This window comes from Grampus griseus (assembly GCF_964374135.1).
Source record: "Grampus griseus genome assembly, chromosome: 9".
Lineage (NCBI taxonomy): Eukaryota > Metazoa > Chordata > Mammalia > Artiodactyla > Delphinidae > Grampus > Grampus griseus.
Window position 1 is genome coordinate 84,911,820 of NC_139003.1, and position 25,854 is coordinate 84,937,673.

At 39.9% G+C, this 25,854-nt stretch overlaps 1 long non-coding RNA gene across 2 annotated transcripts in view; it reads left to right on the plus strand.

Moving 5' to 3' along the window:
• The window catches only part of LOC309827028, a 128,240-nt gene that overhangs the window by 13,864 nt on the left and 88,522 nt on the right, over positions 1-25,854 (plus strand). For both annotated transcript variants that reach the window (XR_014297163.1, XR_014297164.1), the window contains exon 2: positions 20,506-20,623. This is a non-coding gene — a long non-coding RNA (uncharacterized lncRNA). The remainder of the gene's footprint in view (positions 1-20,505; positions 20,624-25,854) is intronic.

The following is a 25,854-nucleotide window of genomic DNA, read 5'->3' on the forward strand; positions in this document are numbered from 1 at the left end:
ACTCAAATTGATTTCTTCACTTCCCAGTTCTTACTGTCCTTCTTTAAAACATTATAGTTTGCAAATAACTTGTTTGCATTTGTGTTTGGTATAGTTTATGGTAAAGGAAGAAGGAATTAGGAAATACCTTTAGTTCAAAACAGAGGGTGATAATATGCAACAGTTTTAGAGGAAAAAAATTACATTTAAGAAAAAAAAGTATCATTTAATCCCATTAGGTAGAAATGGAACTAAGAAACAAGATCCTACCAACAGAAGTCATAGCTGTAAAGAGTTTAATCAAGTGCAAGGAGAATTGTAGGTAAAACATGCATTATTCTAGCTATATAATCTTCAAGTATTAAGCACAACCAGTCCTTTTTATGTAAATCATATGTTAGTCACTTGCCTGAGGTTCCAAAACAGAGTGATTGAGGGAGTTTTCAAGGCCAGGAATAATACCCTAAATTCAGATGTACCTATTTGAAGCCCGTTTTTAGGTCAGCAAAATCCAGAAGTCAGCAATACATTAATTAATTAATTAAAATGCAAAGTATATTTTGTGTATTGTATTTTGGGCATTTTAGATCTTTGTGGGCCATGGAATATTTGATAATTTTTGGCCTTACTTTTGCAAATCAACTAAAGCATTTTGAAATACTACCTTTTAAAAAATCCCCATGTATTGTAATAGTTCTGCCATCCTTTAGACAAGTAGTTTTCAGACTTTCTGAATCCACAGAAAGAATCCACTCTTCAAATGAATTCTTATGTGGAAGCCCAATATGCAATAACTACATTAGGCAGTTTACTCCATCACAGAAGACCATATATAGACCCTTGATGTTTTAAATCTTTTTTTCTTGTATCTAGCCTGGAAGTTCTGTGTTTTGTGAATATATATTCTATATTCACTGTTTAATATGTTAGCAGAATGAAAAGAAATTTACATGATAGGAATAATAAATATGCCACTGACCTATGATCATAGGGCCTATGCTTGGAGTTGCTTTCCCATAGTGGGGTTGGATTTATAAGAATCCATCCATCGTCTCTAATTTGGTCCCCTTTGTGACCAACACAGCACTCTGTGACCTATATCTACTTGGTCAAGAATATAATGTCCACTGTTCTCATTAAGGGACCTCCTTTTCTCTGCTTTTACCCCATTCTTTTAACAATTTTTGGTTTTGCTTTATTCGTTTAACTACACCTTTGCTACCTTTGGACTCTAAAACTCAAAAACCTGTTTGTCCAGTTTAGTACATGGTTATTTTTTCCCTCACCCATGACTTACAATCATATTGCTGTAAGCTGATAAATATTTGGAACTATGTATACTTTTTATATGCTTAGATTATTATAAAAAGTAGCACCAATATGGAGAGGAGATAGCAGTGGAGACTCAGAGTTTTCACATTCACGGTATTTATTAGATGAGTAACTTTTTTAAGATCAAGATAGGTCAGGTGGCCAATCTGACAGCCCATAAATCACAATTTAGAGACTTACCTACCTTTTTCTGAAGTGTACATATAAAAGGATATAAATAACAGGCTTTTTAGATAATTGGTCATCAGTGATTCTTTTCAATAAAAATATAATCAGAGTCTTTATTATTTTAGCAAATGTTTATTGAGCCCTTACCACGTGCTAACAGTCATTATGCTAAGTTTTAAGTATAAAGTGGCAGACTAAATGAACATGATCCCGGCCTTAGAGAATAGATGTATTACACAAAAAACTCTTTATATATCTGTACACACACACACACACACACACACACACACACACACACATATACTCCCTGGTATGAGTTATGAAGGAAATATATGGAGTTCACAGCAGGAGTAGAAGAAACTACTTTTTTTTGGGGGGGGGGTGCCACATGGCTTGCGGGATCTTAGTTCCCCAAGCTGGGATTGAACCCGGGGCCACCACAGTGACAGCGCGAGTCCTAATCACTGGACCTCCAGGGAAGCCCCAGAAGAAGCTACTTTAAATAGAATAGTCAGAAAAGGAACGGGAAGTGTAAAGAAAAGCATTCTAGGCAGAGAATAGCCTGTGCAAAGGCCCTGAGGGAGGAGGAAGGTGGTCTTGTTCAAGGAACAAGAAGAAAGTTAAGTTCCATGAGGAAAAGATTTTTCTCTTTTGTCTAGAACAGTATTTTAAATAATAGACACTACAGAAATATTTGTGTATGACTGAAGGAATATCTGTATACCTAGGATGTAGTGAGTACAAGCTGAAGTTGGAAAAGTAGGCAAGATCTAGAAGACAACAAGTCCTGTTAAAAAAAACTGGGGGGCTTCCCTGGTGGCGCAGTGGTTGAGAGTCCACCTGCCAATGCAGGGGACATGGGTTCGTGCCCTGGTCCGGGAAGATCCCACATGCCGCGGAGCGGCTGGGCCCGTGAGCCATGGCCGCTGAGTCTGTGCGTCCGGAGCCTGTGCTCCGCAACGGGAGAGGCCACAATAGTGAGAAGCCCGAGTACCGCAAAAAAAAAATCCTGGGGGATCTAATTTACATTTTATAAAGATCACACACAACTGTGTGAGGAATTGTTTGGTGGGGAGCAAAAATGGAAGAAGGGAAACCCAGGTTCGTGAGTGCAGTAGAGGTGGAGACAAGTAGATCAAAGAAATCACTAAATGACTGTATGTTAGAGCCAAGATCAATGGGTTTAACTTCCTGCGCATTTCACCTCTTCAGCATCTTAGCACAGTGAATGTATCTGATTTACCTTTGTATCCCTAGAACTACCACTGCCCCTCAACCCTCAGACCAAGCCCCCAAAGAAATTAACCTTTGGCAAAGAATTTAATCGAGCCCTTGAAGAAAATAATTTCAAAGTTTCTCCTGGGTCTTTGTATTATTGAGGGAGTGACCATCCTAAATGAAGTCGCAAGGAAAATCAGAAATGTGTGTTATTCTGCAAGATTACAGACTTGGTCTTGTAAAAAAGTCAATGCCATGGAGGAAAAAAGGCAGAGAAACATTCTGGATATCTACTACTGTATAGCAACTTATGCCCAGTGAGTATCCCTTTTGAAGAGATTTTACCGCAGGTACAGAAGCAAAAGCAAGGGAAAATCATTTTTTAAATGTTGTTATGCTCAATAAACCCATGCAACTTAAACTAATGGTGATTTTTATAGAAGGCTTGCCCCTCTCACACCTCCTCTGGCACTATTGTAAGCGGACAGCTTGTTTTGTGGGGCCTCTACCCATAGTTCTAGGGAATGACCAGCAGAGTTGAATCTTGGTACTAGCAGAGAAGTCTTTGGGAAGCTAAGGAGTGATTGCTTGGTGGAGAACTCAAAGGGACATTAAGACAAAACTCTCTTTTTCCCAACATATACTAAAAATAACCTTGAGTGGAGCTGCAAAGCTAATGGCTGTTTTATAGCACTAATCAGCACATAGGTCCTCAGTGAATGGGGATTTGCTACCTCTCAGAGTAGTCTGTTCTACTTTTGAATTGCCCTAGTTGTTAGGAAGTTATTTCTTTCACTGAGCCAAACATTTTTCCCCTCTTATTCCCACCCATTGTATGTGGCTTTACTCTCTAAAACCTTAACAAATAAGGCTGATCTCTACTGTTGGAATTTTAAGATTTAATTTAATTTAATTTGGAATGGCTGCCTGGACCACTTTCAATCTTTTAATCTGTAAAAGAAAGTGAAGCTGTAGCAAGAGTTAAATTTAGTTGATGGGGGCTTCCCTGGTGGCGCAGTGGTTGGGAGTCCACCTGCCGATACAGGGGACACGGGTTCGCGCCCCGGTGCGGGAGGAGCCCACAGGCCGCGGAGTGGCTGGGCCCGTGAGCCATGGCCAATGAGCCTGCGCGTCCGGAGCCTGTGCTCCGCAACTGGAGAGGCCACAGCAGTGAGAGGCCCACGTACCGCAAAAAAAAAAAAAAAAAAAGTAAAAGAAAAATTTAGTTGATGCAGTAGACAAAGTTCCCCATGTGAAGGCAAGTTTTGTCTTAAGATTTGCCAGTCTCTACAGCCTTTTTAATGAGGCAACTCAGTCTGCTCCTATATAGCTGCCAATTTATTCTCCTGGATCTTAAAGGAACCCCAGCTCCAGGTGGGCAGGCCTGTGCTGGAATAATAATAATAATAACCAAAATAATTAAAAGCCAGATCACCGCCCTATTCCCTTCCCTCTCCCCCTTTCCTAAGCCATCTACATAACTGGTAGAATAGTATCAAGATCCTCCTTTTGAGTTCTAGGGTACTCATCCTTTCACTACCTTGCTCTTGGTATGACCTGGTGCTTCCCATTCCTGAGATACTGCCAGGTTCTGCAGAAAGGAGTGGCTGTCCCCTCGGCCACACTCTCTGCATTTCTCTGCTGCACTGTTCCCTGCCCTCTTTCTTCATTAGCTAATCCTCCACCAGATTTCCTTCTTCCAGAAGTGTAATCTCTCAGCCAGGTATAGCCTCTACCATTCTCTTCATTTTGTGGTTTTACAAATGCTTCATTATCATTGTATTGGGGCCTCTTGGGGAAGAAGAGATAAATATGCATTGTCAGTCAGCCAACTTGAACCAGAATTGTAGTTAAAATCATATTTTAATATAACTAAATCATACTCCAGTGATTTTTTAAACAATTCAGTGATTTTTAGCATATTCACAAAGTTGTACAACCATCACCACAATCTAATTGCAAAACATTTTCATCAGCCCAGAGAAGCCACATGCCATTAGCAGTCACCCCCTTTTTCCTCTACTCTCCTGCCAGCCCTAGTCAATCACTAATCTACCTTCTGTCTAAAGATTTGTCATCAGTGCTGTTTGTAGAGGGGACAGGTGCAGATGGGGAGAAAGGTGAGCTCTGGTCTGGAGGGGAGCTTCTACTTCTGATCTCTGCTTATCTGCCATCCCAGAATTTGAAGTGAAAACTCCTTGCTTCTTTGAAGATTAATTTCATTCCAAAGATTCTATCTGATCTCCTAAGGTATTTACATACAGTATCTATAAACATAAATAGATACATAGATACCAAAATTTAATCTTATTTCATAACTTTAATCTTATTTATTGGGAATGAGTAACCCTAGTACACACACATGCACACACACATGCACACACTCCCACCTTTTCCTGAGTTATATTTCAAAGCCTTGTCTATACTGACAATAAAGGACACCATTCCTCAAACACTTTCCTCTAATACCCTAATTCCTAGGTTTTTCAGATCAGGCTGCCATACCTGTATCTTGTTGATTTTAGGTAAGATATCCGAAATACTAGGTGACAGTGAAGGGTGGGAGACAGTAGAATGAACCATGGGGAATGACTTAGAGGAAACACCCTCTCTGCCCTGTGTACAACCAGAACTGAACATGGGGAGATGAGGAGGGGTAGCAGGTCAGTGTGGGAAGTCTCTTTAGCAGGTACTTTTTCGAGCCAGGGCATCTGGGCCTCCCCAGCACCCCCAGCCCTCAGGAGTGGTTCTTTGTGATGTATCAGCCCCCCGTAGCCACCATTGGCTGTCGGGAGTGCCCTAATGACCAAACAAAGCAGAACAGGTATGACTCCTCTTATCCTGGGGAGAGGTATATATACAGAGGGAGGCCTGGCAGACAGGTAGACAACTGAGTGGCTTCAACATGGCAGAAGTGACCGAGAAATCATGGAAGCCACAAACTACAAGCATCAAGCAGGGGAAGAAGAGGAAGACCTCCTCTCGGCCTGGATCAAGAGGCAAGGTCAGATGACCCTACCTGAGCTCCTCTTCTTCTTTCCCTTTTATGCCCTCTATCCCCCAACCCACCCCAGATAATCCTGCCCCTGCCTGGCACAGACCTCCTCCTTAGCTGCCCCCTTTCCACCCAGCCCCCTTCTCTTCTCCCAAGCAATGACCTCTGGGCTCACCTTGTTGCCTTAACAGGTGGTGAAGACATATAAGAAGGTAAAAAGACCACTTCACGTGTGTTCAAGAAAAAAATACTCTTCTAAAGTTTTAACTACTTCAAGAAGGCAGAAGAGAGCGAGAAGGGCCAAAAAGCTTCAGCCAGTCCCATAGACTGAGCCAAAAGCAGCCAGGCCAGGCCCAACGGCCCCTGTAGAACAACACCACTCTGAGATAAGACCCAAGCAAACATCACCTGCAGAGCAAACTTGAGAAACCTCAGACAATCTGCTGTATCTAGAGTCCTGGCTGCAGAGAAATGGCCAACTGAAGAGAGAGTGGCTCAGACACTAACATGGAACATGGAACACAAATGATGGTTATTAAAATAAAGTCAGCAAGGTGTGAGAAGCCCCTCGAAAAAATAAAATTAGGCACTGTGCACAGAAATGAATTGTGTTGCATTGGCGTTGTCTGATATTGTTTCTCAAACTAAGAGAGTGAGATGACAGAGAAATTTAGCATCTTTGATCCCCCCGTATCCACCTGAGGAGAAAATGTACACGCATCTCACCAAGGGTGGAAAATATCCTTTCCACCAGGTTCCTCAGCTCTGGCAGACCAATTTCACCATTTCTGTACTTGGTAGTCAACACTTATTTTAAGTGTGAGTGAAGTCAGCAGAGCACAGCAGTGCCAAGTACACTCTAATAGATTTAAAGGCAACGGAGAAGGGAAAGGGGGAGAAAGAACAAGGAGAAAGCTCTGACTTTCTCAGTTATAACACAGAACTGAGTTGCGCTGGTCACTTGGGATAATTCAGTTGTGAGTTGAAGGCCCCTGAGCCTCATGGCTCCCTCATCCTTTGTTGACCTTGTGATGAGTTTTGTAACAAAGGAAAGGGCAGCACCAGGCCCAGCCACCAGGAGAGGATAATCATGAGGCCACACTGAGCAGAGACCTTACCAGATACTTGTTGCTGGTCTGATTATGCCCACCTTCCCCAGTCTCACCCTCCCCATCAATCATTCTTCCCCTTTAAAGCCCAGAATGGAGCGCTTACTCAGAGTCCCCCACAGAGGCGGAAATGGTTGGGAGTTCAATATTTATAGGTTAGAACAGTGATCCTCAAAAATTTGTTTTGTGTCTCTCCAAGAATTTGAAATACTATGCACCTCCTTACACAGTTTTAACTTAACGTTCAAAATTTTTATCATGAGTTTAAATAGTTACTAAGGACATAATTTCTAATTTATTGTAAATACTGCTATTAAAAGTAAAACTATTACATCAGTCTTTTTTTTTCTTTTTTTAATTTATAGTCTGATGTATATTTTTATCTGGATAAATTCACCCCAGTTTGCTAAGGAATTAGACTAGAGGGGTGCCACCAGACAGGGTTATTATTTGGCCTGGATTTTTCTCTCAAAACTTTGAATCTTTGAACATGCACGTGGTTGAGACTCAGTTCTTTGCCATGCCGTATAAATGAGAGGATTTTTTTTCTGTACATTTTTAAAGGCTGCTATTATGTGACATTGGCCTGAACCGTAAGTGCCTATCTGACTGCTGTGCGCTCTGTGCCCGTGGAACATGTTAGCTGCAGGCTGCACACCAGCAGTGGAGCCAATGAACCGATTGTAGCCGGTTGTTTAGGAGTAGTCACATAAAAACCAGATGTCCAGTGTTGTACAGCATCTTTTGTGAACAGGAATGTCCTGACCATATTTTGCTAGTGAAAACTATAACACAGGTGTATTTCTATAGATTTGCTGAAATTTAGAATGCTTACAGCATAACACCAAAAACAGTCCCCTGTATCACCTTTTGGCTTTTTTCTATGTCTTTTTATTAAATTTAAAACGTTTCTTTGTCCCTAGGAAGATGGATCCACAGAAAATGATAGCATTACTTGTCTCTGGAAAGGGGAACTGAGTGGCCTGGACAGGCATGAGAGGGAAAGCTCTCTTGTATGTCCTCTTGTATCTATTGAATATTAAGCCATGTGAATGCATTGCATGTTCATATTTAAAATCTAAAAAATAAGAGTTAACTATGTGATAACTTAAAAAAAGACTTCGCTTGCCTGAATTGTAGTAAGATGTATTTATTTTGGTTTTCAAGCATTAAAACATTTGTCTAGTTCTTGAAGATTTGTCTAACTTATCCAACAAGCATACATAGTAATAACATAATGGCAACAAGAAAATTACTGTCAAGAAGACATCAAAACAGCAATAATGAAGCCAGATTAGGGAAAAGGGGCCCAAATAAGAAATTAAGACTCAGTACCCCAACTTTTATTTTTTTAAACTGGGAAGGAATTCCCTGGCGGTCCAGTGGTTAGGACTCTGTGCTCTCACTGCCAAGGGCCTGGGTTCGATCCCTGCTCTGGGAACTAAGATCCCATGAGCTTTGTGGTGCGGCCAAAAAAAATAAGATTATATAAAATAATTAATTAAATAAAAAACTGAGAGATTAGTACAATGAACATCCATATTAACACTCTTCATTTCGGTTTCACCAGTTGTTAAATATATTACAAATACCATGTTTGCATTATCACTAATCATTATTGGTCTTCCACAGGCCCAACAGACCCCAGTGCTGTCTGGGACCTTTTTGATCTTGTTAACGGCTTCATCAGACTGTCCTATCAGGACTTTGCCCTGTGAAACTGTAGAGTATATTATTCTCCTATCACCAGAGCTGCTGGTCTGGTATCCTCAAAGAAACTGCAGACCTGAGGGTGCTACGTACTTTCACAGCTTGGATCTAGGCCCATTTATGGTCTAAGAAAATCGTGAGAACTTGGCATTAACTGAATTGATACTTAACTTTTGTCAGGTGTGTTGTAGGCCGGTACTGTGGAACTGGTATAAGGGAAGGAAAGAATTAGGGCTCCCTGGAGGAGTTAAATCCCTTCATGGTAAACCAGTGACCTAGGAATAAAATGTTTCTCTGAGTTCTATGAGCCACTCTAGCAAATTAATCAAACCACGGGAGGGCGTTGTGGGAACCTCCTCTTTATAGCCAGTCGGTTAGAAGCACAGGTAACCACCTGGACCTGTGATTAGTGTCTGAAGTAGGGGGCAGCCTGGTGGGACTGAACCTTAACCTGTGGGATCTGATGCTATCTCCAGGTAAATAGTGTCAGAACTGAGTTGAATTGTAGGACACCCAGCTGGTGACTGAGAATTGGTTGGTGTGGGGAGAAAACCCACACATTTTCATTGGTGTCAGAATCGTAATAAACAAACAAATAGATGCAGGATTCAGGTGCCAAACCTAAAGAGAGAACTAGGACACTTAAATGACATTACCGTTAGAACATCTACATCTAATTTAAAAACAAATTATGAGGCTAATAAAACAACTTTAAAGTAAAAGAAAGTGGTACAAACTTCCTGGTTTCATCTCTCTCCCTCTGCATTTAAGAAATAAAGTGTGTAAACTGGAGAAGAAATATTTGTCTACATGCTTTGCCCAACAGGACCTCCAAATAGCAGAAGTGAGGACTTCCCTGGTGTTCCAATTGTTAAGAATCCACCTTCCAATGGGGACGCGGGTTCAACCCCTGGTCAGGGAACTAAGATCCCACATGCTGCAGGGCAACTAAGCCCACATGCTGCAACTACTGAGCCCTCGAGCTCTGGAGCCCACGCGCCACAACTAGAGAGAAGCCCGCATGTTGCAACGAAGACCCAACGCAGCCAAAAATTAAAAAATAAAATAAATAATAAATAAATAAATATCTTAAAAAATAGCAGAAGTTACTTCAGAGAAGGAACTGCTTCTATTGGACAAAGAGAAAGGATAATTAACAGGAACCATTCTGGAGAGAATCATGTATCTCATGGTGGGGATTTCTGGGGAGTCTTTAATGAGGGTTGAACCTCAAGAAGCCAGACAAGCTGCTCACGACGCTGCCCCCCCACCAACCCCCACCCCCCCCCCGCCACCAACACAAAGGAATTACCCTCATTCAGAAACTGAGAGACTTAATCTCAGAGCTCCTCTCTGTTCTCGCAAACCTGGGTCCCAAAGAAGGCCCCCAGATAGACCATTTTTTCTAAAAACATTCTTCATACTTGATCTGGTATTTTTTACTTTCTAAATGCAATCCATCAAAATATTTTTCTATTTTCTAGGTTATTTCTATTTAAGTATAAAATTAAATTTATTTTAATAATATTATATGCAGAATTCTAACTTACAGATACCTCCATTCATCAATTTCTTAAAAGCTTTTTAGTTTAAGGTTTCCACAATATTTAATCCATACTTCCGTGGACTTTTATGTTCTTAAATCCCATGATTTTTAACTTTCTGTTTAACCTAAACCTCAGACTTGGGAACCATCTCTTCACATACTTGTACTTAATCGTTCATCTTGCCCAAATGTCTTACATTTGACTGAACATGCCCAGTTCTTCTGACAATTCTTCATAGGTCTAATTTAACAAACCTTCAATCAGTTGCTGTTCTCTGAACACTCTCCAAGTTTTTTTTTCTGTATATAGCATGGCATGTAAAGTTGAATATCGTTTGATCCAACTGAAGCCTGGCCAGTGTCAAATAAAGCAAAAGTAACTGCTTTTCTTTTCTTTTCTTTTCTTTTTTAACATCTTTATTGGAGTATAATTGCTTTACAATGGTGTGTTAGTTTCTGCTTTATAACAAAGTGAATCAGTTATACATATACATATGTTCCCATATCTCTTGCCTCTTGCGTCTCCCTCCCTCCCACCCTCCCTATCCCACCCCTCCAGGCGGTCACAAAGCACCGAGCCGATCTCCCGGTGCTCTGTGGCTGCTTCCCACTAGCTATCTATTTTACATTTGGTAGTGTATATATGTCCCTGCCACTCTCTCACTTTGTCACAGCTTACCCTTACCCCTCCCCGTATCCTCAAGTCCATTCTCTAGTAGGTCTGTGTCTTTATTCCTGTCTTACCCCTAGGTTCTTCATGACATTTTTTTTCTTAGATTCCATATATATGTGTTAGCATACGGTATTTGTCTTTCTCTTTCTGACTTACTTCACTCTGTATGACAGACTCTAGGTCCATCCACCTCATTACAAATAACTCAATTTCGTTTCTTTTTATGGCTGAGTAATATTCCATTGTATATATGTGCCACATGTTCTTTATCCATTCATCCGATGATGGACACTTAGGTTGTTTCCATCTCCTGGCTATTGTAAATATAGCTGCAATGAACATTTTGGTACATGACACTTTTTGAATTATGGTATCTCAGGGTATATGCCCAGTAGTGGGATTGCTGGGTCATATGATAGTTCATTTGTAGTTTTTTAAGGAACCTCCATACTGTTGTCCATAGTGGCTATACCAATTCACATTCCCACCAGCAGTGCAAGAGTGTTCCCTTTTCTCCACACCCTCTCCAGCATTTATTGTTTCCAGATTTTTTGATGATGGCCATTCTGACTGGTGTGAGATGATATCTCATTGTAGTTTTGATTTGCATTTCTCTAATGATTAATGATGTTGAGCTTTCTTTCATATGTTTGTTGGCACTCTGTATATCTTCTTTGGAGAAATGTCTATTTAGGTCTTCTGCCCATTTTTGGATTGGGTTGTTTGTTTTTTTGTTATTGAGCTGCATGAGCTGCTTGTAAATTTTGGAGATTAATCCTTTGTCATTTGCTTCATTTGCAAATATTTTCTCCCATTCTGATGGTTGTCTTTTGGTCTTGTTTATGGTTTCCTTTGCTGTGCAAAAGCTTTGAAGTTTCATTAGGTCCCATTTGTTTATTTTTGTTTTTATTTGCACTTCTCTAGGAGGTGGGTCAAAAAGGATCTTGCTGTGATTTATGTCATAGAGTGTTCTGCGTATGTCTCTAAGAATTTTATAGTGTCTGGCCTTACATTTAGGTCTTTAATCCATTTTGAGCTTATTTTTGTGTATGGTGTTAGGGAGTGTTCTAATCTCATACTTTTACATATACCTGTCCAGTTTTCCCAGCACCACTTATTGAAGAGGCTGTCCTTTCTCCACTGTACATTCCTGCCTCCTTTATCAAAGATAAGGTGACCATATGTGCGTGGGTTTATCTCTGGGCTTTCTATCCTATTCCATTGCTCTATCTTTCTGTGTTTGTGCCAGTACCATACTGTCTTGATGACTGTAGCTTTGTAGTATAGTCTGAAGTCAGGGAGCCTGATTCCTCCAGCTCCGTTTTTTGTTCTCAAGATTACTTTGGCTATTCGGGGTCTTTTGTGTTTCCATACAAATTGTGAAATTTTTTGTTCTAGTTCTGTGAAAAATGCCAGTGGTAGTTTGATAGGGATTGCATTGAATCTGTAGATTGCTTTGGGTAGTAGAGTCATTTTCACAATGTTGATTCTTCCAATCCAAGAACATGGTATATCTCTTCATCTATTTGTATCATCTTTAATTTCTTTCATCAGTGTCTTATAATTTTCTGCATACAGGTCTTTTGTCTCCTTAGGTAGGTTTATTCCTTGATATTTTATTCTTTTTGTTGCAATGGTAAATGGGAGTGTTTTCGTGATTTCACTTTCAGATTTTTCATCATTAGTGTATAGGAATGCCAGAGATTTCTGTGCATTAATTTTGTATCCTGCTACTTTACCAGATTCATTGATCAGCTCTAGTAGTTTCCTGGCAGCATCTTTAGGATTCTCTATGGATAGTACCATGTCATCTGCAAAGAGTGACAGCTTTACTTCTTCTTTTTCGATTTGGATTCCTTTTATTTCCTTTTCTTCTCTGATTGCTGTGGCTAGAACTTCCAAAACTATGTTGAATAAGAGTGGTGAGAGTGGGCAACCTTGTCTTGTTCCTGATCTTAGTGGAAACGCTTTCAGTTTTTCACCATTGAGAACAATGTTGGCTGTGGGTTTGTCATGTATGGCCTTTATTATGTTGAGGAAAGTTCCCTCTGTGCCTACTTTCTGGAGGGTTTTTTATCATAATGGGTGTTGAATTTTGTCAAAAGCTTTCTCAGCATCTATCGAGATGACCATATGGTTTTTCTCCTTCAGTTTGTTAATATGGTGTATCACATTGATTTATTTGTGTATATTGAAGAATCCTTGCATTTCTGGAATAAATCCCACTTGATCATGGTGTATGATCCTTTTAATATGCTGTTGGATTTTGTTTGCTAGTATTTTGTTGAGGATTTTTGCATCTATGTTCATCAGTGATATTGGCCTGTAGTTTTCTTTCTTTGTGACATCTTTGTCTGGTTTTGGTATCAGGATGATGGTGGCCTCGTAGAATGAGTTTGGGAGTGTTCCTCCCTCTTCTATATTTTGGAAGCGTTTGAGAAGGATAGGTGTTAGCTCTTCTCTAAATGTTTGATAGAATTCGCCTGTGAAGCCATCTGGTCCTGGGCTTTTGTCTGTTGGAAGATTTTTAATCACAGTTTCAATTTCAGTGCTTGTGATTGGTCTGTTCATATTTTCTATTTCTTCCTGATTCAGTCTTGGCAGGTTGTGCATTTCTAAGAATTTGTCCATTCCTTCCAGGTTGTCCATTTTATTGGCATAGAGTTGCTTGTAGTAATCTCTCATGATCTTTTGTATTAATGCAGTGTCACTTGTTACTTCTCCTTTTTCATTTCTAATTCTATTGATTTGAGTCTTCTCCCTTTTTTTCTTGATGAGTCTGGCTAATGGTTTATCAATTTTGTTTATCTTCTCAAAGAACCAGCTTTTAGTTTTATTGATCTTTGCTATCGTTTCCTTCACTTCTTTTTCATTTATTTCTGATCTGATCTTTATGATTTCTTTCCTTCTGCTAACTTTGGGGTTTCTTTGTTCTTCTTTCTCTTATTGCTTTAGGTGCAACGTTAGGTTGTTTCTTCGAGATGTTTCCTGTTTCTTAAGGTAGGATTGTATTGCTATAAACTTCCCTCTTAGAACTGCTTTTGCTGCCTCCCATAGGTTTTGGGTCGTCGTGTCTCCATTGTCATTTGTTTCTAGGTATTTTTTGATTTCCTCTTTGATTTCTTCAATGATCACTTGGTTATTAAGCAGTGTATTGTTTAGCCTCCATATGTTTGTAGTTTTTACAGATCTTTTCCTGTAATTGATATCTAGTCTCATAGCGTTGTGGTTGGAAAGGATACTTGATACAATTTCAATTTTCTTAAATTTACCAAAGCTTGATTTGTGACCCAAGATATGATCTATCCTGGAGAATGTTCCATGAGCACTTGAGAAAAATGTGTATTCTGTTGTTTTTGGATGGAATGTCCTATAAATATCAATTAAGTCCATCTTGTTTAATGTATCATTTAAAGCTTGTGTTTCCTTATTTATTTTCATTTTGGATGATCTGTCCATTGGTGAAAGTGGGGTGTTAAAGTCCCCTACTATGAATGTGTTACTGTTGATTTCCCCTTTTATGGCTGTAGTATTTGCCTTATGTATTGAGGTGCTCCTATGTTGGGTGCATAAATATTTACAATTGTTATATCTTCTTCTCGGATCGATCCCTTGATCATTATGTAGTGTCCTTCTTTGTCTCTTGTAATAGTCCTTATTTTAAAGTCTGTTTTGTCTGATATGAGAATTGCTACTCCAGCTTTCTTTTGGTTTCCATTTGCATGGAATATCTTTTTCCATCCCCTCACTTTCAGTCTGTATGTGTCTCTAGGTCTGAAGTGGGTCTCTTGTAGACAGCATATATATGGGTCTTGTTTTTGTATCCATTCAGCCATTCTGTGTCTTTTGGTGGGAGCATTTAAACCATTTACATTTAAGGTAATTATCGATATGTATGTTCCTATTCCCATTTTCTTAATTGTTTTGGGTTTGTTATTGTAGGTCTTTTCCTTTTCTTGTGTTTCTTGCCTAGAGAAGATCCTTTAGCATTTGTTGTAAAGCTGGTTTGGTGGTGCTGAACTCTCTCAGCTTTAGCTTGTCTGTAAAGGTTTTAATTTCTCTATCAAATCTGAATGATATCCTTGCTGGGTAGAGTAATCTTGGTTGCAGGTTTTTCTCCTTCATCACTTTAAATATGTCCTGCCAGTCCCTTCTGGCTTGCAGAGTTTCTGCTGAAAGATCAGCTGTTAACCTTATGGAGATTCCCTTGTGTGTTATTTGTTGTTTTTCCCTTGCTGCTTTTAACATGTTTTCTTTGTATTTGATTTTTGACAGTTTGATTAATATGTGTCTTGGCATGTTTCTCCTTGGATTTATCCTGTATGGGACTTTCTGTGCTTCCTGGACTTGATTAACTATTTCCTTTCCCATATTAGGGAAGTTTTCAACTATAATCTCTTCAAATTATTTTCTCAGTCCCTTTCTTTTTCTCTTCTTCTTCTGGAATGCCTATAATTCTAATGTTGGTGCGTTTAATGTTGTCCCAGAGGTCTCTGAGACTGTCCTCGGTTCTTTTCATTCTTTTTTCTTTATTCTGCTCTGCAGTAGTTATTTCCACTATTTTATCTTCCAGGTCACTTATCCATTCTTCTGCCTCAGTTATTCTGCTAATGATCCCTTCTAGAGTATTTTTAATTTCATTTATTGTGTTGTTCATCGTTGTTTGTTTCATCTTTAGTTCTTCTAGGTCCTTGTTAAATGTTTCTTGCATTTTCTCTATTCTGTTTCCAACATTTTGGATCATCTTTACTATCATTATTCTGAATTCTTTTTCAGGTAGACTGCCTATTTCCTCTTCATTTGTTAGGTCTGGTGGGTTTTTATCTTGCTCCTTCATCTGCTGTGTGTTTTTCTGTCTTCTCATTTTGCTTATCTTACTGTGTTTGGGGTCTCCTTTTTGCAGGCTGCAGGTTTGTAGTTCCCGTTGTTTTTGGTGTCTGTCCCCAGTGGCTAACGTTGGTTCAGTGCGTTGTGTAGGCTTCCTGGTGGAGGGGACTAGTGCCTGTGGATGAGGCTGGATCTTGTCTTTCTGGTGGGCAGGTCCACGTCTGGTGGTGTGTTTTGGGGTGTCTGTGGACTTATTATGATTTTAGGCAGCCTCTCTGCTAATGGGTGGGGTTGTGTTCCTATCTTGCTAGTTGTTTGGCATAGGGTGTCCAGCACTGTAGCTTGCTGGTCGTTGAGTGAAGCTGGGTGTTGGTGTTGAGATGGAGATCTCTGGGAGATTTTCGCCGTTTGATATTACGTGGAGCTGGGAGGTCTCTTATGGACCAGTGTCCTGAAGTTGTCTCTCCCACCTCAGAGGCACAGCACTGACTCCTGGCTGCAAAGAAAGAAAGGAAGAGAGAGAGAAAGAAAGAAAGAAAGAGGATAAAAGAAAATAAAGATAAAATAAAATAAAGTTATTAAAATAAAAAATAATTATTAAGAAAAAAGTTTTTAAGTAAAAAAAAACGGACAGATAAAACCCTAGGACAAATGGTGAAAGCAAAGCTATACAAAGTCTCACACAGAAACATACACACTCACAAAAAGAGGAAAAGGGGAAAAAATAATAAATCTTGCTCTCAAAGCCCACCTCCTCAATTTGGGATGATTCATTGTCTGTTCAGGTATTCCACAGATGCAGGGCACATCAAGTTGATTGTGGAGCTTTAATCCGCTGCTCCTGAGGCTGCTGGGAGAGATTTCCCTTCCTCTTTGTTCGCACAGCTCCCTGGGGCTCAGCTTTGGATTGGGCCCCGCCTCTGCGTGGAGGTCGCCGGAGGGCGTCTGTTCTTCACTCAGACAGGACGAGGTTAAAGGAGCCGCTGATTCGGAGGCTCTGGCTCACTCAGGCCGGGGGGAAGGAGGGGCACGATGCGGGGCGAGCCTGCGGCGGCAGAGGCCAGTGTGACATTGCACCAGCCTGAGGCGCGCAGTGCATTCTCCCGGGTAAGTTGTCCCTGGATCCCGGGACCCTGGCAGTGGCGGGCTGCACAGGCTCCCAGGAAGGGAGGTGTGGATAGTGACCTGTGCTCGCACACAGGCTTCTTGGTGGCAGCAGCAGCAGCCTTAGCGTCTCATGCACGTCTCTGGGGTCCGCGCTGTTAGCCGCGGCTCGCGCCCATCTCTGGAGCTCCTTTAAGCAGCGCTCTTAATCCCCTCTCCTCGCGCACCAGGAAACAAAGAGGGAAGAAAAAGTCTCTTGCCTCTTAGGCAGCTTCAGACCTTTTCCTGCACTCCCTCCCGGCTAGCCGTGGTGCACTAACGCCCTGCAGGCTGTGTTCACGCCGCCAACCCCAGTCCTCTCCCTGCACTCCGACCGAAGCCCGAGCCTCAGCTCCCAGCCCCGCCCGCCCCAGCGGGTGAGCAGACAAGCCTGTCGGGCTGGTGAGTGCCGATCGGCACCGATCCTCTGTGCGGCAATCTCTCCGCTTTGCCCTCCGCACACCTGTGGCTGCGCTTTCCTCAGCGGCTCTGAAGCTTCTCCCTCACCCCACCCCTGTCTCCACCAGTAAAGGATCTTCCTAGTGCATGGAAACTTCTCCTCCTTCACAGCTCCCTCCCAGAAGTGCAGGTCCCGTCCCTATTCTTTTGTCTCTGTTTATTCTTTTTTTTTTGCCCTACCCAGGTACATGGGGAGTTTCTTGCCTCTTGGGAGGTCTGAGGTTTTCTGCCAGCGTTCAGTAGGTGTTCTGTAGGAGTTGTTCCATGTGTAGATGTATTTCTGGTGTATCTGTGGGGAGGAAGGTGATCTCCGCGTCTTACTCTTTCGCCATCTTCCCCCTCTCCTCAAGTAATTGCTTTTCTCCTTTTTCTCATATATGCCTTAATACACTCCTATTAAGTACTTGTCTCATTTCAACATAGAGAAGACTCATCCAACTTGACACCAGCCATAATTGTTGGATCTCACTTGGCTTTGTTTCACTCATGGCTGTCTTAGCCGGTATTTCCACGTTTGTTGCAACTCAGTAGCATATTAAAAGTTAAATGTTAAATCCATAAGAGGATTCCATATATTTTTCCTTCAGAGATTGTTCCCTGAACAATTGGTATAAATGTGGAATTTAGTGCTTGGGGTCTCAAGGACCCCAAGGCTTGAAACATTCAGAGTATTTCTGTGATGTGAATTGGAAAGGATTCAGATGGCTAGATACAAGGAGAGGTTGCTGAAACCTGCAGAAGCAGCAGGCTGCCTTTGCTTTCTCTTATCAGAGTTCAGCTGTAAGCACTATAAACCAATTTCAGCCAACTTAAGCAAAGGGGAATTTATTGGAAGGATATCAGTATTTTCAGTAGGCTGAAGAACCATGCTTAGAAACTAGCAAACACCAAGAATGCTCCAAAAAGCAAGAATCTCAGCCATGCTCTGAAGAAGAGCATTAGCATCCGCTTGTTGAGACTGTTGTTTGGTTCTTCCCTAGTCCCTCAGGGTTCTAAACCCTGGTGTTGCAGGAAAAATGCACTTCAAGAGGATGGTCATGTCCCAGGTCTCAAGTGAGTCCCTGGGATGGGCTGCCAAGTGAGGGTCCTTGGCTTCACACAGGAAAGAATTCAAGAGCGAGCCACAGTGAAGTGGAAGCAAGTTAATTTAGAGAGATACATGTTCCACAGACAGAATGTGGTCTGTCTCAGAAGGGAGACTGGCCCCAAAATATGGGGTGGTTCGTTTTTATGGGCTGGGTTGTTTCATAGGCTAACAAGTGGGAGGAGTATTCCAGCTATTTTGGGGAAGGGACAGGGATTTCCAGGAATTGGGCCACCACCCACTTTTTGGCCTTTTATGGTCAGCCTCAGAACTGTCCTGTTGCTGGTGGGTGTGTCATTTAGCATGCTAATGTATTACAGTGAGGCTCAAGTTCTACTGGAAGTCAAATCTTCTACCATTTTGGGCCTAATCGGTTCTAACCAGTTTATGTCATATCCTTGGCTATGTCATTCCTTTAAAGGTTATTCTCTGTATCTATAAGCTTAGCTTTATATACATATTTTAGATTCCACATTTAAAAAAGATCATACAGTATTTGTCTTTTTCTGTCTGACATCTCACTATTTCACTTAGCATAATGCACTCGAGGTCCATCCATGTTGTTGCAAATGGTACAATTCCATTCTTTTCTTATGGCTGAATAATATTCCATTGTGTGTGTGTGTGTATATATATATACCACAATTTCTTTATCCATTCATCCATCAGTGGACACTCAGGTTGTTTCCATATCTTGGTTATTGTAAATAAGGCTGCAATGAATGGGGTTCATTTATCTTTTTGAATTAGTCCGTTTTCTCTGGATAAATGCCCAGAAGTAGAATTTCTGTATCATATGATAGTTTTATTCTTAATTTTTTAGTAATCTAAATACTGTTTTGCATAGCGGTTGCACTAATTTACATTCCCACGAACAATGCAGAAGGGTTCCCTTTTCTCTACATCCTCTTTGAGTCCTTTTGATAATACCCATTTTGACATGTATGAGGTGATATCTCATTGTGGTTTTGATTTGCATTCACCTGATAATTAATGATGTAGAGCATCTGTTCCTGTACCTGCTGACCATCCGTATGTCTTTGGAAAAATGCTTGTTCATATTATCTACCCAGTTTTTAATTGGATTATTTGTTTTCTGATATATGAGTTCATTATATATTTTGGATGTTAACCCCTTATCTGATATACGATTTGCAAATATTTTCTCCCATTCAGTAGGTTGCCTTTTCATTTTGTTGATGGTTTCCTTTGCTGCGCAGAAGTTTTTTAGTTTGATGTAGTCCCACTTGAATTTATTTTTGCTTTTGTTGCTTTTGCTTTTGGTGTCTATTGTTCTTATTCTACAAATGATGAAATTGAGAGAGCTTAAGTGACTTGCAATGATATTGCACAAAGATGAATTACTAAGAGTTATCACAGTAATTTTATCAGCACAATCCAATTACTTGGGGGTGATGAGATGTGAAACTCAGAGTAAATTCTTGCTTGATTTTGTGGCTTGCATGTAAGATCCTCCCAAAAGTAGTAAATTATAACTTAATAAATAATTCAAGTAATTTATTAAGAATATGTAATGTGACAATAGCCAAAAGGTGGAAACAACCTAAATTTTTATTGATAAATGAATGGATGAACAAAATGTGGTATTTCCATAGAAGTGAGTATTATTAACCTTAAAAAGGAGTGAAGTTCTGATACATGCTACAACATGAGTAAACCTTGGAAACTTTGTGCTAAGTGAAATAAGCCAGGCACAAAAAGCAAAGACACAATAAAAAATGACTTCACTTACATAAGGTGCCTGGATTAGTCAAATTCATAGAGATGAAAAGTAGAACAGTGTTCACCGGGAGCTGGGAGGAAGGGGTAATGGGTAGTTATTGTTTAATAGGTACAGAGTTTCAGTTTAGGATGATGAAAAAGTGATGATGAAATCTTTACATGGATTACCTGACTTAATCTTCACAACAGCCCTATGATGTAGATACTATTATTATCTCCATTCTGTGAATAAGGAAATCAAGGCACAGAGTGGGTTAAGTAATTTGACCAAGATAATACAGTTGGTAAATGTTAGAGCTAAGAATTAAACTTAGGCAGTTGACTTCAGAAGCTATCTTGTATTAGTTAATTTTATTACATCCCTTGAGGGAATTTGAAGTGCTTTAGGGGGCTGAAAATGGGGGAATTCCTGCCCTACCAACCAATATTTTCAACTTGTTCAGTTTCATGTCCAACACCTGAACAGGGAAAATGAATTCATAGAGTTGTTGATTATTTTATTTGTTTTTTGCATTGCAGAATCTTATTTTGGAAGAGACCTTTTGGTTTTTCTAGACATTGGACTTTCATGTACAGTTAAATTTTCAAGATAATTTTGGAGACTAACATGGAGTTTTTTACTTTCATTTTTGCCAAGGTAAGTGCAAGAAAATATAAAACTATCATTCATCACCACTACTAACAAAAAGGACATCTTAACACCAAATAAATAGGAAAGTCATAAAGACAGAGAAAAAGAAATTTCAATTCAATTGGGTACGTTTACCCTTATGAAAGTGTCGCTCACTGCATGTTTCTTATTTCTCTGAATGTACCAGTGGCTAGTGGAAACCTTGACATAGAGAAGCAACATTCTTAGAAAAAGCAAATGAATATTTGGTCTCAGTCAACCACCTTCCACCAATATCCAGTGCTTGAATTCATCACATTCTCCCAAGTGGCAGGGAGCCTCTGATGTCTCACTTGTAAGAATGTGATTTCTCTTAGGTATGTTTTAATGACAGTCATCACTGGGCTATTTAAAAGTCTTGTGGGGACCTGCAGAGCATATGTTTATTTAGTGAGAGGGTAGCACTAGCTGTAGCACGAGATTGCTTTGGACATTTAACCTTTTATAGCTTATGGCATAAAATTTCTCTACATACCGATTTTGAGTATAAAATACGAGGTAATTTTATGGTTTTTAAATCTTTCTAATTTGCTGGTCCCTTGATTCCCATCTCGGTAGGCCGCCATTGTGATCTCTAACAGGAAAACTGAATAGATTTGAAATTATTGTTTATGTTGCTCTCTATACAGACACAATAAAAAATAATTTGTCTCTCATTCTCTTGAAGAGACTAAAATATATTTTTAAAAATCTCACAGTAGCTGTTGAGATGTGTGCTAGCTTGATGAACTTGTGCTGAATATGGAAATGCTCTTCCAGGCCAAGGAAATCTCAAAGAAAATTATCACCTTAAAAAGGTAATGTTAACACTGCAGCACATTTAAATTTCCTCAGGTATCACCAGTCTGAAGGTACAAGAGGAGAGTAACATCAACGGTAATAATTCGCATTCCACTGACTCTTGCCCCCACTGATTTATAGACAAACTTCGCATTTGTTTCTGGGCAGTCCAGGGTGTGTTTGCAAAGTGCCCGAACAGTTCTGGGAAGTTTTCCTATGGTCCCCATCAGAAGGCAGGGCTGGGACTTCCCCGGCCGTCCTGTGGTTAAGACTTCACCTTCCAGTGCAGGGGCTGCAGGTTCGATCCCTGCTCGGGGAGCTAAGATCCCACATGCCTCGGGGCCAAAAAACCAAAACAGAAAACAGAAGCAATATTGTAATAAATTCAGGAAAGACTAAAAAGTAAAAAAATGAAAAGGCAATGCTGCTTCTTCCCAGCCATGGGCTTTGGCACAACGTGCCCCACAAGTCAGCTGAGCCTCAGCGGCGGGTGCACGGTAGGCTGGTGCTGAGGTTCCTGCTGCACATATGGAAAACATGGTCCCTTCTGTGTAATTGCAGTTCCAGCTCTAGGTAATCAACCCATGCTCTTATTTTTATGTTAAGGCTTATTTTTATTTTAGAAAAACTTCTTTCATTAGTAGTGGCATGAAATATATGAAGATTATGTTTGGAATCAAGCACTTGAATTCACTCCTTCCTTCAGTGAATGTGTATTGAACCCTAGTATATGCCAGGCAGTGTTCTACATGCTGGGGATAAATGATAAAACAAACTAAGCCCCTGCCCTCAAGGAGAGTAACAATAACCAAATTAACATCGAGTTCATGATGCCAGCTCATTTCTGCAAATATAACATCTTGATTTCCAGCAAGTTTTCTGAGATTCTGATCTAAAGAATTGCTACCTTCAATAGCACAAATCATTTGAGGGGGAGAGGGGCCAGTTATGTATTTCCTCTTTTATAATTAAAGTAACTGTAAAAAGAGGAGGAGAGTTCTGAGGGTAAAGGCAGAGAGTGTTGCAATCTTGCTAGATTTCACATTGAGTCTCTCACTCTGATTGATGCCATTTACTCTCCGTGCAACTCCTTCCCTAGATCTTCGCCAGGACTTGACAATTCAGGACACTATAGACTAGTTTACTTTCTAATGCATTTTATGTCATTTGGAAGCCCTTCAGTGCCCAAATACTATATACTATGTTTGCAACTTACTTTGAAATGTATCAAAAAATAAGATGGATTAATGTATGATAGAGGGATGCATAGATGGTTAGGTATGTAATAAAGCAAATATAACAATGTTAACTGTAGAGTCCAGGTGACAGGTATACGTATAATTAGGTCACTGGATAGGTCATGGTATAATTCTTTTAACTTCTCTGTGTTTGAACATTTATGTAGTAAAATATTGAATAAAAATCTCTTTACTAGACTGAAGATTTATACTTTTTAGTTCCCATTATGGAATTAAAATTTTGTGAAGACAATATTTAAATTACCTTTCAATAAAATTGTCTTCATTAATGGACATGGATTAATTTTTCTTAACATGGATTAATTTTTAAATGTTTTTTAAAAACACTGGGGGGAGGGGGAATTGGAGAAAGATGGTCAAAAGGTACAAACTTTCAGTTATAAGATAACTAAGTACTAGGGATGTGCTGTACAACATGATGACTATAGCTGACACTGCTGTATGACATACAGGAAAGTTGTTAGGAGAGTCATCTAAGAGCTTTCCTAAGAGCTCTCATCTCAAGGAGAAAATTGTTTTCTTTTTATTGAACCTATGAGATGATAGATGTCACTTGAACCTATTGTAGTAATCGTTTCACAATATATGTAAATCAAGCCATCATGCTGTCTGCCTTAAACCTGTACAGCAATGTTTGTCAATTATTTCTCAAAAAACTGGGGTGGGGGGAAGCACTTCCATGTTTCTTTTTAGAAAGTTTATACAATGGGAATGTGAAATTGCTGTATGATTTTTTTGTTTTAAAAAGACATATCTTCCTAGAATATCTATTTTACATACTCAGGCAATTGTTAACAAGTTTAACTATTAATAAATTCACTTCTTAAAATAAAATCAGAGAGGCAACTGTTTGACAACTGCTGAAAATACTTTTTCTTAGAGGAGCTGTATTGGTCAGGGTTCAAAGCAGAGAACAAAATCTACTCTAAAGTAATTTAAGCCAAAAGGGATTTATTACATGGTCTATTACAAATGGTTGGCAGGATTGGAAAAATAGCCTGCCGGCTAAGCTTCAGGAGTGACTCACAAATCCAGGCTATAGAACCGAGCTGTCAAGGGACTGTTGTTCAGGCCATTCTCGAAGTCCACCTGTTGAATGGGGAAGCCACCCCTACAGCTACTGGTTCCACAGCCATATGTCCTTCACTACAATACACCCTGTCACGAAGATGCCTCATAAACTGCTCCTCCCCCACTTAGTTCACTCTACACAAGTGCCTCTAGTGGTGGAATTTATATCACATCAATAACTCTAGCTGCAAGGGAATTTGAGAAATGCATTTTTAGCCTTCTAGATACTAAAGCCCAAGAAGGCATGTTAAGAAGAGGGTGGCATTAAATGAAAGACTGTTGGAGACTTTTTGATGAACAAATCAGCCTGACAGCGCTCACTGATCAACATTACCATTGAGTGTCTACATTACTAAACACTATAGCCCTTCTGCTGGGTGTAATGAGTAAATGGCAGCACCTATGAAGCCTTCTTGCCCAAAACATCAAACCTGAATCTGAGAAAGCCACCAGATCCAACTATCAAGTTTACAAGAACTAGAGGGATAGAGGCACATGTTACCACCACCACAGGGGTGCAATTAGCAAAATCCAGTGTGGGAAACTTTATAGGACAAATGACACAGTTCAACAGATAAATGGAAAGGGGAAAAAAAAGGGAGGGGAACCTAAAATTAAGAAATTTAAGAGGTGTATCAAGTAAATGCAGTGTGTGAATCTTGTATGGATCTTGATTCAAACAAAACAATTGTCAAAAACATTTTATAAGACTCTCAGGGAAATTTGAACATGTATAATACTTGGAAAATTGATCATATTAAAGAATTATTAATTTTTTTTAGATGCGATAATGGTATTGTGGTTATGTCAACAATAGTTTCAGTCACTTAGACAATAAGCTCTTTGCTTTTCAGTTGGTTATATATTGTTTCTTTCATAATTTATGGCTTCGTGTTTTATTTATTTATTTTTTTGCTGTATTGGGTCTTCGTTGCTGCATGGGGTCTTTCTCTAGTTGCAGCGAGCAGGGGCTACTCTTCGTTGCGGTGCGCGGGCTTCTCATTGTGGTGGCTTCCCTTTGTTGCGGAGCACAGGCTCTAGCCACACAGGCTTCAGTAGTTGTGGCGCACGGACTTAGTTGCTCTGCGGCATGTGGGATGTTCCCGAACCAGAGCTTGAACCCATGTCTCTGCATTGGCGGGCGGATTCGTAACCACTGTGCCACCAGGGAAGTCCGTGTGTTTTATACTAAAGAGAAAGTTTATTGTGCTAGGCATTTTATGTATGTTAAATAATTTAATCCTTGTAACAATCCTTTGGTAAAAGGAAATTATGGTGTTCATTAAGGGAAACACCTATTACAGCCTTTCTGGAAGGCTGTAATATCTATTTTAAATATGTATCTATTTTAAAGTACACTTAGTATGTTTAGGAAGGAACAAGGAGGCAGAGAGTCTTTCAGGGAAGGAACACCATTAGGCCTCTCAGCTAATTAATGGGTAAGGCAAATTATCAGATATCTCCTTTCAAGAAAACAGATTTGTTAGATTCCATAAAGGAAACATTAGATTCAACGTTCAAAATATTTTCAGATTTTTCCCTTGTCCCTAAAAATATGAGCGCATGAAACTACTGTCTCATTTTAAAGATGAGGAAAAACCCAAAACACACTCCCATCAGGGTGAGCTAAGGGTGAGAAGCACATTGAGAGTCTTGATATTTTCAGACACAGCCAAGGGGATGACACCTGGCCCATCAGTGCGTCTAAAACTAGTTGGGCAGAATCTTGAATTTGCAGTTTTCTGTTAATGGGCTTATACCATGCATTCTGAAACTTCTTTCTTGGAGGCAAAAAGACCCTTAGATATGATAGTGGCTTGTGCCTCTTCAAAACTCAACTCTACCCAACAAAATCTTATTCCTTATTTCTCTCACTAGGAAGAATTTTAATTTAATTTAAATTTTCTCCTGTACGGGGAGGGCAATAATGGAAAAAAAAAGTTTCAGAAACACTGCCTTAGTCCAAAAGATGTTTTATTTAGAATACAGTGATTTTTTTAAACTATAGTTGATTTGCAATGTTTCAAGTATATAGCAAAGTGATTCAGTCATGTGTGTGTATATATATATATGTATATTCTTTTTCAG